This window comes from Camelus dromedarius, chromosome 10 (assembly GCF_036321535.1).
Source record: "Camelus dromedarius isolate mCamDro1 chromosome 10, mCamDro1.pat, whole genome shotgun sequence".
In the NCBI taxonomy this organism is placed as follows: domain Eukaryota; kingdom Metazoa; phylum Chordata; class Mammalia; order Artiodactyla; family Camelidae; genus Camelus; species Camelus dromedarius.
This window is the reverse complement of record NC_087445.1, coordinates 19,282,701-19,302,638: the sequence shown is the minus strand read 5'-3', so window position 1 is coordinate 19,302,638 and position 19,938 is coordinate 19,282,701. Positions and strand designations below refer to the sequence as shown.

General features: G+C 38.7%; 1 protein-coding gene across 2 annotated transcripts in view; it reads left to right on the top strand.

Moving 5' to 3' along the window:
• The first annotated feature begins 14,636 nt into the window (after positions 1 to 14,636).
• The window catches only part of FOCAD (focadhesin), a 234,736-nt gene continuing 229,434 nt past the window's right edge, over positions 14,637 to 19,938 (top strand). The window contains exon 1 of one of the 2 annotated variants that reach the window (XM_031449632.2): positions 14,637 to 14,712. The gene's annotated coding sequence lies outside the window, so the exon portion shown is untranslated. The remainder of the gene's footprint in view (positions 14,713 to 19,938) is intronic. The other variant, XM_064490168.1, reaches the window with a different exon arrangement.

The window sequence follows — 19,938 nt, the reverse complement described above, 5'->3', positions numbered from 1 at the left end:
AAGATACAATCTCTCTTTAAGAGATCCTTAATGATTTCATTAGCTATTTAAATTTTACTTGATACACAATGAATGATCAGAGTATATGAGGTGTTTTAATTTATGGAAGTGCTCCAGTAATCTACTGCTGCATGACATACCACTCCAAAAAGTCAGTGGTTTAAAATAATGACTGTTTATTATAGTTCTGGGGGTTTGCTAGAGGATTTTTTTCTGGTCATGGTTGGGTTTACTCATGCCGTGGCATTCAGAGAGTCAGCTGAGGGCTCGGCTTATCCAGGACAGCTGGGATGACTGGACCTCTCTTTCCACAAGGTCTTTGCTCCTCAAGGAGGCTCACCATGCTTCCTCACCTGCCAGAGGCAGTGTTCCAACAGGGCGAGCCCCAGCGTGAAGTGTTTGACAAACCTGTTTTTGTTGCATTTGCTGAGGTCCCATTCACCAAATCAACCACATGACCAAGTCTAGTCAGTGTGGGAGCGAGTAAACAAGGGCATGGATTCCAGGAGGTAGATTCATTGGGGCCATTAGTGTAACAGTCTACCACAGTAGAGCAATATATTTAGGAATCTGGATGAAATGGATAACTTAATAGGAAAATATATTTTACTATATCTAAGCCCAGAGGAGATTTTTAAAATCTATACAAATTACCATGAAAAATATTTTGAGAAAATTATCAACTATCCCCCCTACTCTTGCAAATCACAAGGCTGAGATGGTTTTACAAGAGAATTCTGCCAAATTCTTGATGAAAAGACATCTCTATTGTTATACAAAATGTTGCAGAACATAGAAAAAAATCTTACACATTATTTATGAAGAGAATTGCATTAATATCATAACATAAAAAAGGTAGAAGAAAAAATTACATACCAACCATATTTAACCTCTCTTTAAATATATAAATACATAATATACATAGGTTAGATTTTTTGCTCTCATACGTTGCTAGTTGAATATAAATTGGCAATTTGGCACTATCTCACAGAATTAACAATGCAACCCAACAGGTCTCCTTCTGGGAATTTATCCCAGACTTTATTCGCTCATGTATGAAATGATGTATGAAATAGATTGTTCATTACAACATTATTTGTAAGACCAAAAGATTTCATCAGGAGAGGGTGTACATGATGTTACATTCCTATATTGGGCTATAGCAGCTGTGAAGATGCCCTTTGTGGATATGAATGAGCTCCATGATCTAATTCTGTTCAGAAAAAGCAAGCTGCAGTGTTTGTAGTGTGCTATGTGTGTAAAAATGCGAGAAGAAATACATGTAAATTGTCTTTATCTGTATGAATTATCTCTAAGAAGATTCACAAAAGCTATTTGTATTCTGTGCTTCTACAAAAGGGAACAGCATAGCTGGGGTATAGATACAGAGAAGACATGGGGTGCCTGTATGCATATGGAATCAAGCCACCGGTGGCACGGCCTGGGGCTGCTCCATGAAGGTCTCCTGCCGGGTCGGCAGCCTGTGGCACACATCCCTGGAGGGAGCAAGTACCACTTGGCTGCCTTTTCCTAAAGGGAGCAGGGCAAGGCTTTAGACAGCATCACATGGCAGAGAGGAAGTCATCACTCAGTGACACTGGCCTGAGAGTTTAGGAAAGAGAGGTGCCTCAAAAGGTGACTGTGATCATCCCTGATTTACTTCAATTTAGAAAAATAAAAGAAGTTCTCCTGTACCTGAGAATTATAGAGCAGTGTAAGTGCAACTCATACTGGTGACAAAATTTTTTTTTGAAATTTAAGCATGGCTAAATCTTTTAGTAATGACAAGGCAATGAAACATGGCTACATTTACAAGAAATAAAGACCTTGAAGATTAATGTGTTTGAATTAAATTGGGTACTTTTCTAGATGGAGGTAAAACTGTGTTTGACTTGTGGGTTACTAACGATACCAGTAAGTGAGAAGTGGAGATTTCAGGACTGTGGAGGTCCCAAAGTTAATCCCTTTTGGGGTCTAGGTCCACATGAAACCAATATATTTTCTAGCAAGGCTCTCTTTCTTTGGACTTCACATTGTTTTCTAAGTGGTTTGAAACAGTAGGCCTTGACTCTCAAGCCAGATGGGACAACTTGATTGTAATGCAATGGTTGGAATTCACCAGCAAGTGCTATGTTTGAAAAATGAAGGTGTGGTTGGCTTTAAGCCGCACATTTTGAAAGCATGGATGGGTGGCTCAGCTCCTGAATGCCTGCTTTCTGTTGGTGCAGACTTGGCTCCTCCTTTGGCTGCATAGGCAAAGAAGGGCCAATGGCTGTCTCTCAAAGGCAGCGTAAGGCAGTAGGACCTGGCCCTGCTTTGCAGGTGCTCTGATGTCCTGGCAGACATCTGCCTGGCCTTCTTTTGAATGGACAAATTCTTTGAATTTGCCTCCAGTTTCTGCCAGTAGGCAAGGAGTGCTGGGACCAGGCCCGCTTACTTCTTCACCTCTCCCTGCCCGGAGTGGTGAGAGGTACAGTCCTCTACTTCCTGTGCTGAATCTCTTCCTCTCTCTTCCCAGGTCCCGGGCAAGAGTTTGTATATAGGCCCAACTTATTTGGAGCCTAGTTCTACCTTTACTCTAGAAAATGTAATGAAATTCCATCAAACCAACACAATAACAATAAATCATTGCTAATATATGGATTTGGGGATTTCAGAAAAGTCTCAGTATAAGGTTTGCAGGACAATTAGCAGTTTCCCAGTGACAAGGATGGGAGTAGGGTGGCGGTCTAGTTAAAAGGAGTAGGTGACGCAGAAGCCCCAAACAGATGGGATGTTTGAGGAACTATGCACCATTTGGAATTCCTGGAATTCAGAGTGACAGGGAAATGACAAGGGATGAAGTTGGAGAGTTGAAAAGGCCAGATTATAAGTGCATTTCCATGTTATCAACACTAACCCCACTCTTAATTGTACATGATTATTGTAGGAGCTGAACTGTGTCCCCCTAAACTAATATGTTGAAACCCTAACCCCAGTACCTCAGAGTGTAACTGTATTTGAAGTTAGGAGCTTTAAAGAGGTGACTAACTTGTAAGAAGAGGAAATTTAGACACACAAAGTGATGTGTGTGCACAGGGGAAAGCTCATATTAGGACATCAGGAGAAGGCAGTCATCTTCAAGTTGAGAGAGGCCTCAGAAGAAATCAGACCTGCCAACACTTAGACTTCCAGCCTCTAGAACTGTGAGAAAATAATTTCTGTTCAAGCTACTTAGTTTATGGTATTTTATTATGGCAGCCTTAGCAAGCTAATACAGTGATGAAGAGTCATTGAAGGATTCTATGTAAGAAAGCAGTCATTTTGATGGCACTGTGGAAAAAGAATTGGAAAGCAGGGAGACGGAGGCCGGGAGGTCAATTAGGCTACTGCATCCGTCTAGGCAAGAGATGGTAAGGACTTGACTGAGGCAGAGACAACGGGAATGGTGAAATAAGATTTGAGAGCTATTTCAAAGGTAAAAATAAATGGAGATGGAGCAAAGAAGTTGATAACAAATCTCTAGTTTGAATGTTTTGGTGAATAATATGCCATCAAGTAAAGTTAAGGAATACAGGAAGAAAATTAAGTTTTATTATAAGGACAATGAGTTCAGCTTTGATGTTTTATTGAGGTGACTGTGGAACATTTCTCAGGTCCAGTGGTAGCTGAATGTCTAAATGTGGAGGTGAGAAGATAAGTAGGGGCTAGAGATAATAATTTGTGAATAATAATAATATAATAATAGCAATAATATTAATTATGATTAACACTTACCTAGGGCTTGCTATCCACCAGGCAATGTTCTAAAAACTTTAGATATATTAACCCACACATTCTTACAATGATGCTATGGTGTAGATGCTATTGCTACCTCATTTTAAACATGAGAAACAGAGGCACAGGGAAATTGATCAAGATTACTCTCAGCTAAGGAGTGGTAGAACCAGGCTATGGACCCATGAAGTCTGGTTTTAGAACATGTAACTAGATGACTTGCCTTTTCAAATAGTTAGTAGTTAAAATTATGGAAGAACATTGAGATTCCATTACCGAGGTCTCCATAAGAGTGAGAAGACCTCAGGATAAAATACCCAACCAATATGTAGGGGGTTAGCAGAAAAAGAAGATCCAAGGCAGACAGCAACCGTTTGGTCAGAATGATAGAAGGAAGACCGAGAGGAGAGGAATATGGTCAACAGTGCCATTGCCACAAAGATGTCAAGTTACAGAGGGCAAGAGAAAAGGAGATCAACCAGAGGAAAGAGGTGAAGAGAATTTTAATGATGGTGATGATGATGGTGGTGGTGACAGGAGGTCCCAGGATGCACAGAAAGACAGGGATTCAGGAGGGATTCTTCCCCATAAAAATGAAACATATAGGTTACCTGACGTGTTTGGACATATTGAACAAAGATTTACAGTTTTCTTTGAAAGTTTGAGGATGAATTAGTAATTGATACATAGAAGACAAAGCAAATGAAAACAAATGAGGTAATAATTAATGCTAGGAAAGAAAAACAAAAATATTGTACAATAATGAGAATTTATTATAGCACGCAAGGTGACTTGGTTGTAAATATTAACATAAGCATAATAATGTAAACTTCAAATATTGATTGAACTCCAAATTGTGATACATTAAACAGATGGGGGGGTGGCTTTGCAGGGTGAGACATATGTAAGAGCAATTAAATCCTCATCTTTCATGGTAGGAACTCAATAGATATTACCTAAAACTTCTTTCCAAAAATCGAGAAATACTAGAATAATCTTAGAAATAGGAAGGTAAATACTAAGAGAAAAAAAAAAAACCCTTAGACTTGAAAGTAGTGGCCACTAGAAATCTGGAATTGGGGGTGAGGAGGATAAATCAGAAGACTATTGGGTTTTGTTGTTGTTGTTAAAAATCTTGTTGTACCCTCTGATTGTTTAAATTATTTACCCATATTATTAAGCATTTTATTAAGTGGTTATTTGGTGAATATTACATACAATATGAATAAAAATAACTTCCTTAAATGGGTACTTATGACTCAGAATACTATTTCCAATTAGAGCTCACATATAGATTCAATAAATACTTAATCTTAACAACTTGAGTGGAAGTTAAGGTGGTGTGCTAGACCAGAAATAATTGACGCATTGTAGGCTATACTTCAATTAAAAAAGAAAAAGAAAAAACTGCACTGGATTATCTCTAAGGTCACTTTTGTTTTATTATTTTGTGTCTCTATGGCCAGATTAATTTGAGTACATTTTATTTGATTAAAACACAAAGTTCTGCACACATACACAAAAACATGGTGTGCTAGAAAATTATGATGATTTAAAATGTGGCTCTGTTAGCGACAAAAATACTGATGATGGAGATGCCTGTGAAGAGTTTGAATAAAATTGTTTAATGAATATATGAGTAATATATATGATTATAATAATCATTGTAATATATAATGTCTAAATAGTATTAGATAACATGGTATTATAAATATTTTATATGTATATGTAAATAAATTATTAAATTACTTTTTACTATGGCTTCAAGTTTTCTAAAATATTATATATTCTAGTAGGTAAAAAAAAAAACTCACCATTTTTGCATCTTCTTAGGAAAACAAGGAACTGAGTTAAATTTGAGGTCACTTTATATTTAGGAAAATTTGATAGTTGTTTCCTGCCCTGTTCTCTAAAGCTACTAGTAATTATATGTGAATCAACTTGAGAATCTACCACTAATTAGCTTCTCTTTCTTTGTCCATCCTATACAGTCACTGAAAACATGCTCATGTGAAATGTATGTGCTGTGCTATGCTGTCACCTTAATTAATTAAAAATTAAATTTTCCATACCATTCAAAATATTCTGATAAATAATCTTAGGCTATATCCTTTAGGAAAAGCTAAAAATCATTCATTCATTCATTCATTTGAAATTGTCTAATTCTCATTGACAGGCCCTTAAGGTTTAAGGAATGTCTATAATTTATTAACCCAGAATAAAGAGACTAAATGTGTGCTATATAATGTTATAATGGAGAATTTAAACTGTAAAATATAAAATATACACTAAATGGCTCATCTCCAGTGTTTTTAACCCCATCCAAAATTAAGCCCACCCTTTTGGCCACATCCCTGACAATGGAGTCTTTCATTCCAATTCTATGATGTTAGCTTGGTGTCTAGGAACATCCCTGAGAAGACAAAAAGGGATCACCAAGGAAACCACTATAGAAATTCCGATTATCTTTTAGGTGCTTTACAACTGAGAGCTGAAGACATCTTGCACATGGTCACTCTTGTGATAGGGAAGATTCAGGGTCAGGCTGTGGCAAGATTCTGTGTGGAAAACCTTGGACTTCTAAAGGGTAAAGAAACCAAAAACCCTCCAAAACAAAAACAAAAAAAATCAAACCAAACTATGCAACTTCATAGTAAAGAATGGATTCTTCCTTCATTGTATTTATCAAGGAGATCGTTCTGCGGTAGATAACAGCAATGGAGCCAAATTGTTCATTTTCTTCAGTTATTTGTAGATACCACTAGAAAAGGTTTCAGTGTGTTTAGACAGGGAAGAGGGAGTGCACCCTTTTCACCTGTTAATCTTCCAGGAGAGCCACCTCTCTCCAATAATTTCTGAGTGAAATTTGATGTAATTGCATAGTTTCTTGTAAATAAATGCATTTTCTTATTTATTATGGTAATGATGAAATTCGTTTTTATTTGTATCTCTTTTTAGTATTTTTTAGAATGAGGTGTGAAGTTGTAATAACAAAATTCTCTTGTTTTCCTTTCTTTGAGAGTTCATTACTGAATACTTGTAACATTCAGTCATAAGTTGGGGGGGGAATGGCCCCAGAATTATCTGATTTTTAATGACCTCATTTTAACAACTAGATACAAAGAGAAGCATGATGAAGGACATCCTCTTAACCTAGTCAGATGGAAATATAAATCAAGAGGAAACATTCTATAAATGCTTATTGATATAAGCAAAGTTGTATTCTCTGCCAGCATTATTATGCTATGCAAGAAAATACTCCTAGTGATAAGAAGCAATTACTAACAGCTAACTATTGTTTTCATAGTCTTATTTTTTATGTTCTGATCTAAAGCAACATCTATATTAAAATATATATATATATATGGGGGAGGAAAGGGAGAGAAATTAAGATAGGCTATAAATGTTGTAAAAATCCTAACTGGTGTGATTACAGGGCATGATGGCCACTGAATAGATCCATTAATCATAATTGTAGCTGTCAGGAACCAGCTAAATGGCTGTCTCTGAGGAGGTCACCTTCCACATATGAGCTGCCCTACACCGAGTATTAGCTTGTCAAGAGGCTGAATCCTGACTCATTTGGACAAACCTTAAAAAAAAAATTTTTTTTTTAACTTCATGAAATGTAGTAGCAAAGCTCAAAAGTAACTTAGTGTTTCTTGACTACACTAAAACACGTAGTATACATAGTGGTAATCACACTAGATAAGCTTTATCGTCTGTCTGTCCTGTTCCCAACCTGGGTAGTGTGCTGGCTAATCTCCGTTTGCCTCTCTGAGCCATCTTAGCCTCTTCACGGGGCTCTGGGCTGACCTCCAAGGTCTGCACCAAAAGGGATTCCTTGCCCTCTGACTTCCATTTGGACTCAGCCAATAGGAAGTCCTAGGAGGTTAGGAGAAAGAGACTATCTATTCCCCTGCTCTTGGACATTTAATTCCTTGGTGTCTTCCTTCCTGGGCCTTGTGCGCCACCCAGGACCACAGCAGGGCCAGACTAGGGTGAGGTGAGGTAAGTAAGGTCTGAGTGGACTCTAGAGCTCTCCCAGAGCTGTCTTTGTTTCCAGATAGCTGTTAAATTGTTGATCTTTGTCAGGGGAGGGAGGCTGAGGTCTTCTACCTCACCACTTTAGTGACATCTCATCTTTTATGTCCTGCTTTTAAAGGCACAATGGAGTACAGATTATTTTGCTTTCAAATTAAATTAGATTAGATTTTAAACTGGCTTTCCAACTTCTTTAAATTAGACACTATACCAGTGTGAAAAGATTATATGTTGACATTCCCAGATTCATCACAACATTCCCAACTTACAGGAAATCAATAATCAAAAAAAAAAAAAAAAAAAAGAAAGAAAGAAAGAAAGAAAGAAAGAAAGAAAAAGAAAAGAAAATTTAAAATGCAGTATCTCATTACAGCAGAATTTTTTCACAAAAATAAAAATGAAAAAGCTGCAACCAAAGTAAATCTCTGAGTGTCTCATTTGTTAGTCAAGCAAGGAAAGCGCTTTACTGCTGGTGAGTTAAATCATGTTTGATTGCAGTAGCTAAAGAAATGTTTCCGGAGAAAATAAACTTGTTTAAGACTAGTAATCGTTCATTGAGAACAGGTGATTGAAGAGTGCACCCTGAAAGCAACATCAATAGTTAATTAAAAAACAAAGTAAATGATTTCCACTGGTTTTCCTTAGCTCTTGATGAGTTGACAGATGTTACTAATACTGTTCAGTACATTATTTAAGGGGTCAATGAATTTGCAGTGACTGAAGAATCAGCCTCTATAAGTTGTCTGCATGCAACACTATAGATGAGAAAATTTTCAAAGAAGTTGAGAAAACTTTAATTCAGTACAACCTGAAGTGGAATCTGCTAAGGTGAGTTACAACTGATGGTGATAAAAATATGTGTGGAGCAGACAAGTTTAACTTGGGCAAATTTATAACACTTGTGAAAAGTTAGGTATTTGAAACCTGTGGTTAATCAATGTGCTGTTCATCAGTGGGTCATTTGCAGAAAGTGTTTCAAATAACCATGCTTTTGAACCAGTAGTCTTCATGGTGAACTTCATCTACTCCGGTAGACTTAACAATCATCACTTCTGTGAACTTTCGTCAAAAATGGGAGCTGAATAGTTTGACTTATCCTACCACACAGCAGTTCGATGGCTTAGCAGTGGTAGAGTTTTATTGCAATTTTTGAATTTAGGCCTGAGACTGAATTTTTTTGGAATGAGAACTTCCCTTAATCACTTTTATTGACCACTGAATGGTTTTGAAACCTAGCTTTTGCTGTAGACTTGGTCGTGTTTCTCCATATAAAATTGCAAGGCAAACAGTACTTACATGTAAATGTTATGCTGTGGAAAAATCATTTTAACAACAACAAATGCTGTCTGAATCACAAGTAATGTCAAGCTGTTTAATACACTCCCTGTGCTGTCAAAGTTTTAAAAAGAAGCAAGATCTTCATTCCCACAGAAATTTGCAGGAGACATATTTTCTAAGCTCAAACTGCAGCTCCAACAGCATTTTTGGATCTCAATGCAAGTGGAAAAGAAATTTCCATATTTCAAAATCCATTTAACTTTACAGTTGAAGATCTTCCACCTAACCTTCACTTGGAAGTGATTAATCTGCAATATAATGACATGGTAATTGGCAAGTACCAAGAGAAGAATCTAATAGAATTCTGTAAATTACTTCCAAGTGATAAATATGCTCAATTAAAATCATACTCTCATAGGCTGATATTAGTTTTGGGCCATATCTATCTGTGTAAAAAGATATTTTCAACGACAAAATGCATAAAATCTCATTATCGATCAGCGTTAACAGATGAATTTTTGGAACTGATTTTGATGACAGGGAATACTAACTTTGAATCCCAGTTAAATTGAGTATTATCCTCTAACGATGAATTCCATTCTTCTCATTAGCAGACCTGTATTACAGATGATTGTACTCTATTATTATTATTACACTTTGGAGTTCACCAATAAAAATTTTGTAGAAATTTGTTTTTTTCTTTTTATTTAAGTTTGTATATAATATCCTCAATTTGGCTCCTTGGCTCACAAATCTTTGTTAAAAAAAATCCCCAAATTCCTCAATTCCCAACACCATAGTGTGGCAAAATGCTCCAAGATTAAGTTATGTAATCACATTGCAAAATAATAATGCATCTACCTTTCAGCAGCCTTATGCAAACTGGTATTTGATTTTATCTACTCAGATTTAATGTTTCTGCAACACACAACAGCCTTTTATGTGACTTTGTGAGATGCCCTGAAAAGAGCCTTTTTTTTTTTTTCAGTTTTGAGATATAGTGGATCCTGTATTCTTAGGCACCAAAGCCGAAGAGTACATCCCTGGCATTTGAGCTTGTAGATCAAGTCCATGGCTGTAACCGTTTTGTGCTTGGAGTCCTCTGCATAAGTAATTGTATCCTGGATCATGTTCTTTAGAAAGACTTTGAGCACCCTGTTGATCTCCCCCTGGATTAGGCTGGAGATGCATTTAAGGCCCCCACACTGGGCCAGACACTGGATGGTCTTCCTGACCCCTGGAGCTGTCCACGGTGCTTGGCCTCTCTTTTCCTTAGGTCTTTTCCACCCTTACTTGACTAGACATGATTGCTTTTGCAATCTAAATGTTTGTGATTTTAAGCCACTAAGTTCTGGGGTAATTTGTTACATAGCCAAAACAAACTATTGTAGGTGATCAAGGTAAATGGACGAGCTATCTCCCTTTTGCCTCTTCTCTGTACCCAAAGAAACTGATCTGTATGAACTGCATCATTGGCTTCCCTTGTTTCAGAAGATCAGAAAGACAGAAGAAAATGAGCGACGTCTAGGTATTAATTTCTGGGCTTTCTCCCTGTCCGGTCACTGTGGACTGGTTTTGTTCTTTGACCAAAGGTCCCAATTCATGTCAGGTAGTCCCTATGTACACAGGCTTCTCCATATTTGGTAACTACTCCTTCTTCTTGTCTCTTTAGGCTCAGAGGTGATTTGAGGGCCCCAATGTTCCTGAGTCTCCCTTGTGATCTCTTTATCCATGCCCACACCTTTGTTTATAGTCCCTTAGTAAACTCTCCTCCAATTTTCCTAATTTGATTGTACCATCTGTTTCCTGCTGGGCTCCTGATTGAGAGAGTAGGCCTTATCCAGGAGGTAACATCTCGGCAAAGACTTGAATGACTCAATGAATGAGTCATGATAATACGTGGGAGGAGGTGCCAAGATCCTGCAGTAGCAAGGAGGCAGGGTGATCAGAATGGAGTGAGCTGGGGTGAGTGTAGAAGGCAAGGTCAAAGATGAATAGGCTGTGTGTGTGTGTGTGTGTGTGTGTGTGTGTTGGGGATGGAGGTGCATGGTGCAGGCAGGCAAATCATGTATAGCTTGTTGATCTTTGTAAGGACTTTGGCTTCTACTCTAAAAGAAATGGGGAGCCACTGGAGCCACGTACTCACATCTAATTAAATCTAATAAGACTACTTTCTGTTATGCGTCGACAGTGGAGCTCTGTGACTCAGTTCTGAATTTCTCCTCCCAGTTTCATGCCTGCTGATGAATGCGTGGGCGTGTTGAGCTAGCCCAGCATGCCTGGGCCTGAGTTCAAGGCTTTGTGCCTCTCCTGATGCTGTGGGGGACATGACCTTCTCTTACAGTGCAGGATTCAGACTACAGTGTCTTTTTTTGTTAGCATATTCTTTTCAGTTCAGTTAATGATTTGGGAGTGGACACATTTTTCTTATTCTCTTTCTTTTTTTGTTGTTGTTAAAGTCAATAGGCCCTTCTATACTGACTTCAAAAAGTGTACTTATCTAAAGGGTCTGGCATAATAGAGAACTAACTGCTTAACTACTTCAGGGGTAACAATACAAGGAGTTTAACCGAGAAATGCTGGCTGCCTGCTTACCTCTGCAAGGCGGTGTGGTTTGTCTTGAGTTTTTAAAAGGCAAAGAGTCATTTGCATGTATAATCTAAGCCAATCCAGATAATAATATACTGATTGAAAGCCCATTTTAATCCTTCAATTGAAATTTCCATCTGTGCTGGGTCTTTCAGTATTAAGTCTAGATTACCCTCTGCAGGTTACATGAATGAAGTTGATTTTCCTCCCACTGCCCCCATGGGGGTCCACTCTCTCAGTGCTGTTTCTCAAAAATTCTCCCCAGGCTGACTCCATGTATGTGTATCAGACATGGGTGTGCCCTACTCGATCAAACTGATCTTTCCCAGGTCTTACCTCAATCAAAATGTAACACAGAGTAGCTGTATTCCCTCAGGCCCCATTCTCTGTTTTCAGCTCAGAAGAAAATCAAGCTTCTTAGCTAATCTGATTAATGAAGCAGGAAGGAGACTACTCTTCCTGGCTAACAACACAGCTGGATTATTAGAACCAGTGCTAATCTTTGCTGTCTAACCACGATCCTGATTATTTTTTAAATTTGTTATTATTACTTCTAAACATTTCTAGCCCCGCTCATGAAATGGGCTGTTCCAATGGGTATGCAGTAGAGAGAGAACTGGACTTTGTTCCTCCGCAATCTTAATTTCCCTTGCTGTCAATGGACAATTAAACTAAATCAGTAAAACATCAAAAAAATTTAAGAACCAACATAGGACCTTAAGGTCATTAAAGTAAACAAAGCCCCCAACAACTTAACCTACTAATTATTAAAAAAGAACATTCTTAACAGAAAAAAAAATCAAAGCATAATCTCAAAAAGAACAGTTCTTTACATTGAATAAATTAATTTTTATGGAAACTTAATACATTGTATGTATGTATGTATGTATGTATGTATGTATGTATGTATTTATCATTTTAGCCCTTGTCAGTGAAAACTTTGTCATAGACTGGCAGCCTCTGCCATACTTTCTGGTTCTAAAATTCTATACCTCTAGTCTTGTCCAAATAAATCTGACGACTGACTTGGCCTCCAGGATGAGCTGGCTCCTTGAGGCTCTGGATTGTGTATTTCATTTTGCTGTCTCTCCTGTCTAGCATAGGGCCTGATATAGCAATAGGTTAAATAAATTAAAAGGTCAAATAATCCTCACTGAAATACAGTCATGTATGGAAGGAGTATATCCCAGAAGTAGAGTGAGTATATCCCAGAAGAGGGTGAGCCCTTGTGCTTCTGGCCTAGCCCAAGATCTGCAGCAAGTTGTCAAGTCAGTTTTAGGCTCTTGGTTTAACAGCCTAAGTTCTTCCATCCTGCGCAAAAACAGAATCAAGGGGAAGTGTCAAAAGTGGAAAATCTCAGACTCACCATCATTCTTTAAATGTGTGTTTCCCTATTTACTCCTAAAACCAGACTTTCTATAACAGAGGCAGTCCTTTATTTATTGAGAGCCAGGGTGCCTAGATTCAAATTTTGGCTTTGCCACTAGCTAGGTACTTGATCATGCTGCTTTACTCCTGTGTCTGTTACCTTATTTAAAAAATGTGGTAATAACTGTACCTGCTTCATAAAGTTGGATTAAATGAGTTGATATACATTGAAAGGTGCTGTTCACACAGTTTAATGTTCAATTACAGTTTTGAGAAATGTATCTCAAGAAATATGGGAATAGAAGAATTTTTAAAAAGAATTAAAATGGTCCTAAAGAGGTGCTGATGTATTTGAAATTATTAAGACTGAAGGAGAATATCATCGAAGTCCATAAAATCAAGAAGGCAGTTATAAACCCTATAACAGTCCTTTTTCTCAAAGGATAACAGATTGAATATACAAATAGGTTCAAAATTAATTTAGGTAAATTCTTACAGAATGAATGTATAATAGATTATTGAGAGAACTCAAGATGGTCTGCAGTATATAATTACTTTTCTAAAGTGGAGTGTAGGACCCAAATCCTTCTTACAAATGAGAAGTGGAGCTTCTTGTTAGTACGTTACAAAAAAACTTTGGAAATATAGAAAAATACGAATGCCAAGGCTCTACAGCAGAGCTATTAAATCAGAATCTGTAGAAACTGGGCCCAGGCACTAGTATCTTTTAAAAGAGCTCCCCAAATGCTTATAAAGGTTCACTAGGTTTTAGAAACTGCCGGCTAAGCCAGGTTCTCTAAGAGCAACTTGTCTTAACTGTTTCGTCTTATATATTAATTTCCGTTTCTGTTACCCACAATCAGAATTTCATTCCTTCATAATCTCATTTTTTCCTGCTGCCTCTTTTAGCTTTTGTTCCATTGTGCCAGGTGTCTTACAGCCTTCCCATGAAAATGCATGTTCATACACGGGTGGACACTCAAGTATTAGACAAAAATAACAACAATAATGGTAACAATTACGTGGGCCAGGTCTTCCCAGATTAAATCGGCAGAAATGCCTGGGCTAGAACAACCTGTATGACTATCCAACAAGTGGACATGCCCGTGTAGCATCAAGAGCTGCAGTGTTCTGTGTTGGCCAGGTGAAGTATGGACCCCAAAGAGCAGCTACAAGAACAAAGAGGCAAGTCTGCGGTCTGTATTAAATTTTCTGAATCCTAATGTTATCCTATTATAATATGTAATGTACTTTTTTTTTCCAGGAAACAAAATCTCCAAATACCAAGAAGCTGCTTTGCATTACCAAAAGCTGCACAGGGACACGATGTAGTAGCATCTCCAGGCAGATTCCTTTAATTGCCTTCCCTTGGGCTAACTCCCGACTGCGGCGCGGCCCTACAACCAGCACTTGGCGCCTGTGGCCCTTCTTGCCCCGTCGGCTGCAGAGGAGCTCAGCCGCCCACGCAGCCTTCCAGCCGCAGTGCGCGGCCTTGGCCTTGGAAGCGCGTGCGCGCGAACGAGGAAGGGCGGGCCGAAGTTGGAGGAGGCGGGGCAAGCCCTTGCAGTCTGCAGTCCATTGGCTGTCTCTCTGTAGTCCCTGCCCCCGGGCGTTCGAGACGGCGGGGCGGGCCACGTCAGGCAGCCGGCGCGGGGCTGAGCTTGTGGCAGAAGGGAGGTAAGCTTTGTGGGTGGCAGGCGGCGGGCTGCGGGCCGCTGCCCCCTGCACAGAGGCCGCCGGATTGTACCCGCCTGTGGCCTGACTCAGCTTGCGTGGAGGAGGGCTGAGGCCCTGTGGGCCTAGAGCTTTGATGGGAGATGGGGCAGTGGCGCATGTGGTGACAGGGCCGCGTCGCGGTGTGGGGCGTCCAGGAAAGGGACAGGTCTCGCCGTTTGCGCTCGTCCTGTCCTGGATGCGTTCTGAACTCCGGAAGGACTAGGCCTTCTGCGTTAGAGAGCTCCCGGAGGCCTGGGTGGGGCCGGCTTTGGTGCCTGAGGTGGGGCTCAGCGGGATTCTGACTCGGAAACAGGTCGGCGTGATCCTTGCATACCTTCCTGCAGCAGGTTGCAGGCATCCCACTCTCCCCTGACCAATTCCCTAGTCGAAGGCAGCACAGGGGATTCCAGCCGTGTCCTGGGGTGACTGTCTTCTCCTAATTCCCAGTGACTCGCTCATATCCTGTCCACTTACTAGGAAAGGCTTTTTGGGGTGAACAGGGCCTGTTTCCAGACCTCAGTTCTCTGGCTCTGTCCTCACTTGTAGGAATTACCTGAAGAAATAGTCTCTCTCTCTCTCTCTCTCTCTCTCTCTCTCTCTCTCTCCCTCTCTCTCTCTCTCTCCCTCTCTCTCTCTCCCCCTCTCTCTCTCTCTCTCCCTCTCTCTCTCTCCCCCCCTCTCTCTCTCCCCCTCTCTCCCTCTCTCCCTCTCTCCCTGTAAATCTGTGTATCACATACTTGTATGAATGTATGTTGTGAAATGTCTGTAACAGCTTTGCAGAGACTTGCAGAGACTTGCAGTTGCGTTGCCCCTAATCTCCATGAGTTTTGATTTCTGCTATGGCATTCTCATCCCTCAGTTTAGTTTCTGAATTTTGAGCTTCCAAAATCAATGAAGTCATGCTATGAAGTAACATGCAACCAGTCATTCATCTGTTCAACACACTTTTTTGATGCGTTTCTTGATAGTCAGGGTCTTATGCCATAAACTGAAATGGGCATTCCCTGCCTTTTCTTCCTGTTTATCTGCTAGTTTTATTGTCTAGATTTGATGGTTCAATTTCAGGTTCTAGAGTGAGGTACAGAAGCTTATGATCCTGTATCATAAATGAGAGCTCTTCTGGGACTTCATTCAGTTTTCCTTACTTTTATCTGTGGTAAGCCTCAGACAAAATTAAGCCTGAGGCATAATTTTGCTAAGTATCACTAAAGACTCTAGGTCTCAGGTACCTATCTGGAAAGTGAGGGGATAGAGTTAGAAGTATTCAGTACTTTTGAGATGTTCGAGGACAGCATGGGCAAATGGCTTGTTTAGTGAAATATGTTAACATTTGAAGTGACCATTTTAAAAACCCTGGGTATATTTTAAGATGATATGTTTTACTCTTCCTGAATCTGTCCATATTCACTTTTTGACTAGCAAGAAAGTGCATGTTTACAGTTTTGATTCACATCCAATTCCTGCACCCAAATCACTATGACTCATCTAAAATTTGAAGTGTAATAATCAGGAGCTTTTTAATGTTACACTTAAAGGTAAGATGTAAAAACATTGGATAAGAATGCAATTTTCAAAGCATTTTGACTTGATTTAGTAGATTAGTAATAACCAAAACCTGTGCCTTGCTTATTTGCTAATGGTTAATGGTAGGTAGTTGTCATCACCTGGCTAATGTCTTTCAATATCATGTCTATGTTAACATTTGTTTTGTAAACCTAGAATTTACTGGATTTTAATTGATTGCTGCCTCCAGTTGAGAATTGATGACCAAAAGTTAATCATTTGAGAATAAAAATGCCCATAGAGATGTAACAGTAGTTTTTCGTTTGTTGATTGATTGATGGTACTTATTAAGTAAATCATTTGGCCTTCCTGCAGGTGTGAAATTTCTAGACTAGTTCTTCTGAAGACATAATATTCATAGCCTTGTGATACTTTTTGAATATTATTCACAAACCATTAGGTGAATTAAATTGTTTATATCACTACTAGGGGTTTGGAAAACTTAAGAAAGTAGAACTTTTCAAAATTTTATGTTTGTTAGATCTTTTTAGTTCTAGAAATGGAGCAGATCAAGATGGGAAGACTGAGGAAAAATGCAAGAGCTGAGGCATAAAATCTAAGGGGAGTCTTCTAGTTTAAAATTTGGGGAGAAAAATACAATGAAAAATACAATTATAACTATATTTGGAAGAAATGTAAGGAAATAATAGTGTCAGGATTATTAATGGGTCTTTAGCAAAACTTGATGTTAATATTCCTTGGTTTATAACAATGAGCTTCGTTTATCTCCGAGGAGAAACTGAGGGTGATAGTTTAAACTTTGATCAAGTGGGCAATAGATGTTTCTTTAGGAGGTGTGAAATCTGTTAAGTATTGTATATTTTTTAAAAAGTACTAGAGACCTAGAGATGAGTAATATAATGAAATATGGTACAATTATATAAATATAATATAAATCTGTGATTAACAATTAGTGGTAAATTGGATAGAGGTTGTATGTACTATTTCCACATATAGGAAATGAATTTGCTAAGCTAATAGGACAAGGGATGTATGTCAGTTTTCTCCCATTTAAATTATTTGAAACACATTTTTCAAGCTATGTGGAAGATCCCATCTATTTTCAAACAATAGATTGAATATTTTTGTTTTTATATATTGGGTCTGCAAAGTACTTCTGGCCTCATATTTTTTCATCTATTCCAGTCCGCATTGGAAGTAATAAAATTGCGTTTATCATTTTTACATTTTGTTAATTTATATTGGCTTTCATTCAGTTAGCTTGAGTTAGCTTTAGTTTTATGTATTTTGAATGCATTTTAAAAGCTGTGACATTAAATACTGTATAATTTTCCATTATTTATGAAGGGAAAACATTTCTTTAGGCCCAAGGAAGTTGAGAATGCAAACTGCTTAGATAGTTTGTTATTATTTATTTAAAGACTTATGATTTCACTCTCTGGAGAACAATGATGCATTCCCCTCAAGCTTCTAAACTGAAGATTTCAATTCTTTCTGGTGTATTAGAACATATCCTCTGATCTCTTTTTGGTCAGATAAGTGACTGCTTGCTAATTTGGCTGATAAGCATGTTGAACAAATGTTATAATTGTGAATGTTGAACTTTATAGTTTTCTTGTGAGGTTTTCTGGCTGGCAGAGTGTACCTTTCTCTCCTCTCTTGACAAACCTTTTTCTTTGGCCTTGCTCCTTTTAGAATTTACTTTCAGTGTTACTCTGACAATCATTGAACAGGTTGGTTTATGTGATCAAACCTTAAGTTTTTAGCATGTGTGATTAGGATGAAACGTGGAGGGAGTGGAGGAAACTTCTTATTAAAGTTATTTTGAATTGTTGAAACATTTAAGTAAGTGGAATTTTTTAAAGAGTCCTAAATGTTGCAGATACTGTATTCATTATTTAATTTTTCATTCAGCAAAGGTAGAACATCTACTGTGGTCCCAAGGCCCTAACTTTTCTTTAAGGAATTTATAGTATTGCTTGGAAGCCATAGATGAGGCCAAAATATGATGGGATAAATATTACAATTAGATGTATGCATCAAGTACTGTGAAGGACAGAGGAAAACTATGTTAGTGTGAGATTTTAGAAGATTCAGAGAAGGCTTTCTGGAAGAATTTTCATCTGAACTGAATTTTGAAAGCAAGTAAGAATTAGTTTGTGAGGATACTGGACAAGGCTTTGGAGGCACAAGAAGGAAGTAAGGCCAAATGGACAGGTTCGGGACAAAACATAGACTCTTAATGTATTAAGGATAGAAAAGAGAGATGAGGTTTAATAAATAAACAAAGGCCAAATAATAGAAGACCCTCTTCCCTACCACGTGAAAGATTTAGAATATCATCTTTGAGGCTGTGGTGGTCCAAGGGGGAAGCGATTTTAAGTGGAGGAAAGTTAAGATTAGTTATATGTGGCAATGTGTGGAATGAATTGTAGTGGAGCAAGGCTAGTTGTGCAGGTGAGATAGAACTCCAAAGTATGCAGTGGGGCTCGAGAGAATAGGATGGATTCAAAATACACTGAGAGGATGAAGTTGGTGCCTAGTTTGATATCTGGGATGAGGAAAAGGTGGAGTCAAGGATGCCTCCTAGGTTTGTGACTTTCTATGATGAGAATCGCATGAGGATTATCAGGTGTATAGGAGAATAAAGCTGGTTTCTTGATCATGCCTTTAGGTCATACAGTTGGTGCTGTTCAGTGGGCAGTTGGCTGCATTGGTCTGGGGATAAGGAATGGGAGTCTAGGCTATCTAGAGATTAAAATGTTATCAGCATATAAGTGATAGTTAAAACAGTATTAAGAATGGATGTGATACCTGAGAGAGAGTGTCTGTGGAATAAGAAAATTTAAATCAGAAGAGAAACTCAGGGAAGCACTGCCATAGAAGGAAGATGATCCAATGAAAAAGACTGAGAAGGAACAGCCTAATGACAGTGGGGCTCTAGAAGGCAAGGAGGGGGAGAATTTGAGAAGGAGAGAATGGTCAGCTGTCAGATGCCATCGTGAATGGAAGTGAGAGCTGACTGGAGATTTGGGGAAGGTTTACCAGTCAGGCAAGGAGCATTCATTGTAATAATACTAGTTCATATAATTGTATGACTTTCTGTAACAAAATTCAGTAGAACTAGAGACTATGAGTCATTGGAAAGATTCAGTATTTAGACTTTGTTTCGTACCAAATGGTAGGAATGCAGGAGACTTCTAAGTGTTGACAAGATGGTGGTCGAAGTGATGGAAGGTGAGGTTTAGACTGGATAGAGGTGGGGACCAGGCCAGGAGAAGGCTGAAAGATTGAGAGAAAATAATTGGTTCAAGGAATTAGAAGCCTGGGTATACAAGGGTAGGTGGGTACAAGGGAGATAGCTGATAGGATAGAAGTACTCTGGAGTCAACGTGGAATATTGCAGTTTTAGATGTTAGGGTGCTGACGGAGTGTAGGGTTTGGCCATGGATGTAGATGGCTGGAATGGAGGTGATAGGAAGGTGTTCAAGAACAATGATGTGGTGTGTGGGATGAATCATCCACCTAGACACTGACGTGAGAGGGTTGTGTACCCAGCATGGAGAGAGAGGCTGTGAGGTATAGCCTATCTTGTATGCTTTCTGAGGTTTTAGATTGCCTGTGTTGGTGACCAACATATAAGAGAAATGAAGATACTTGGAT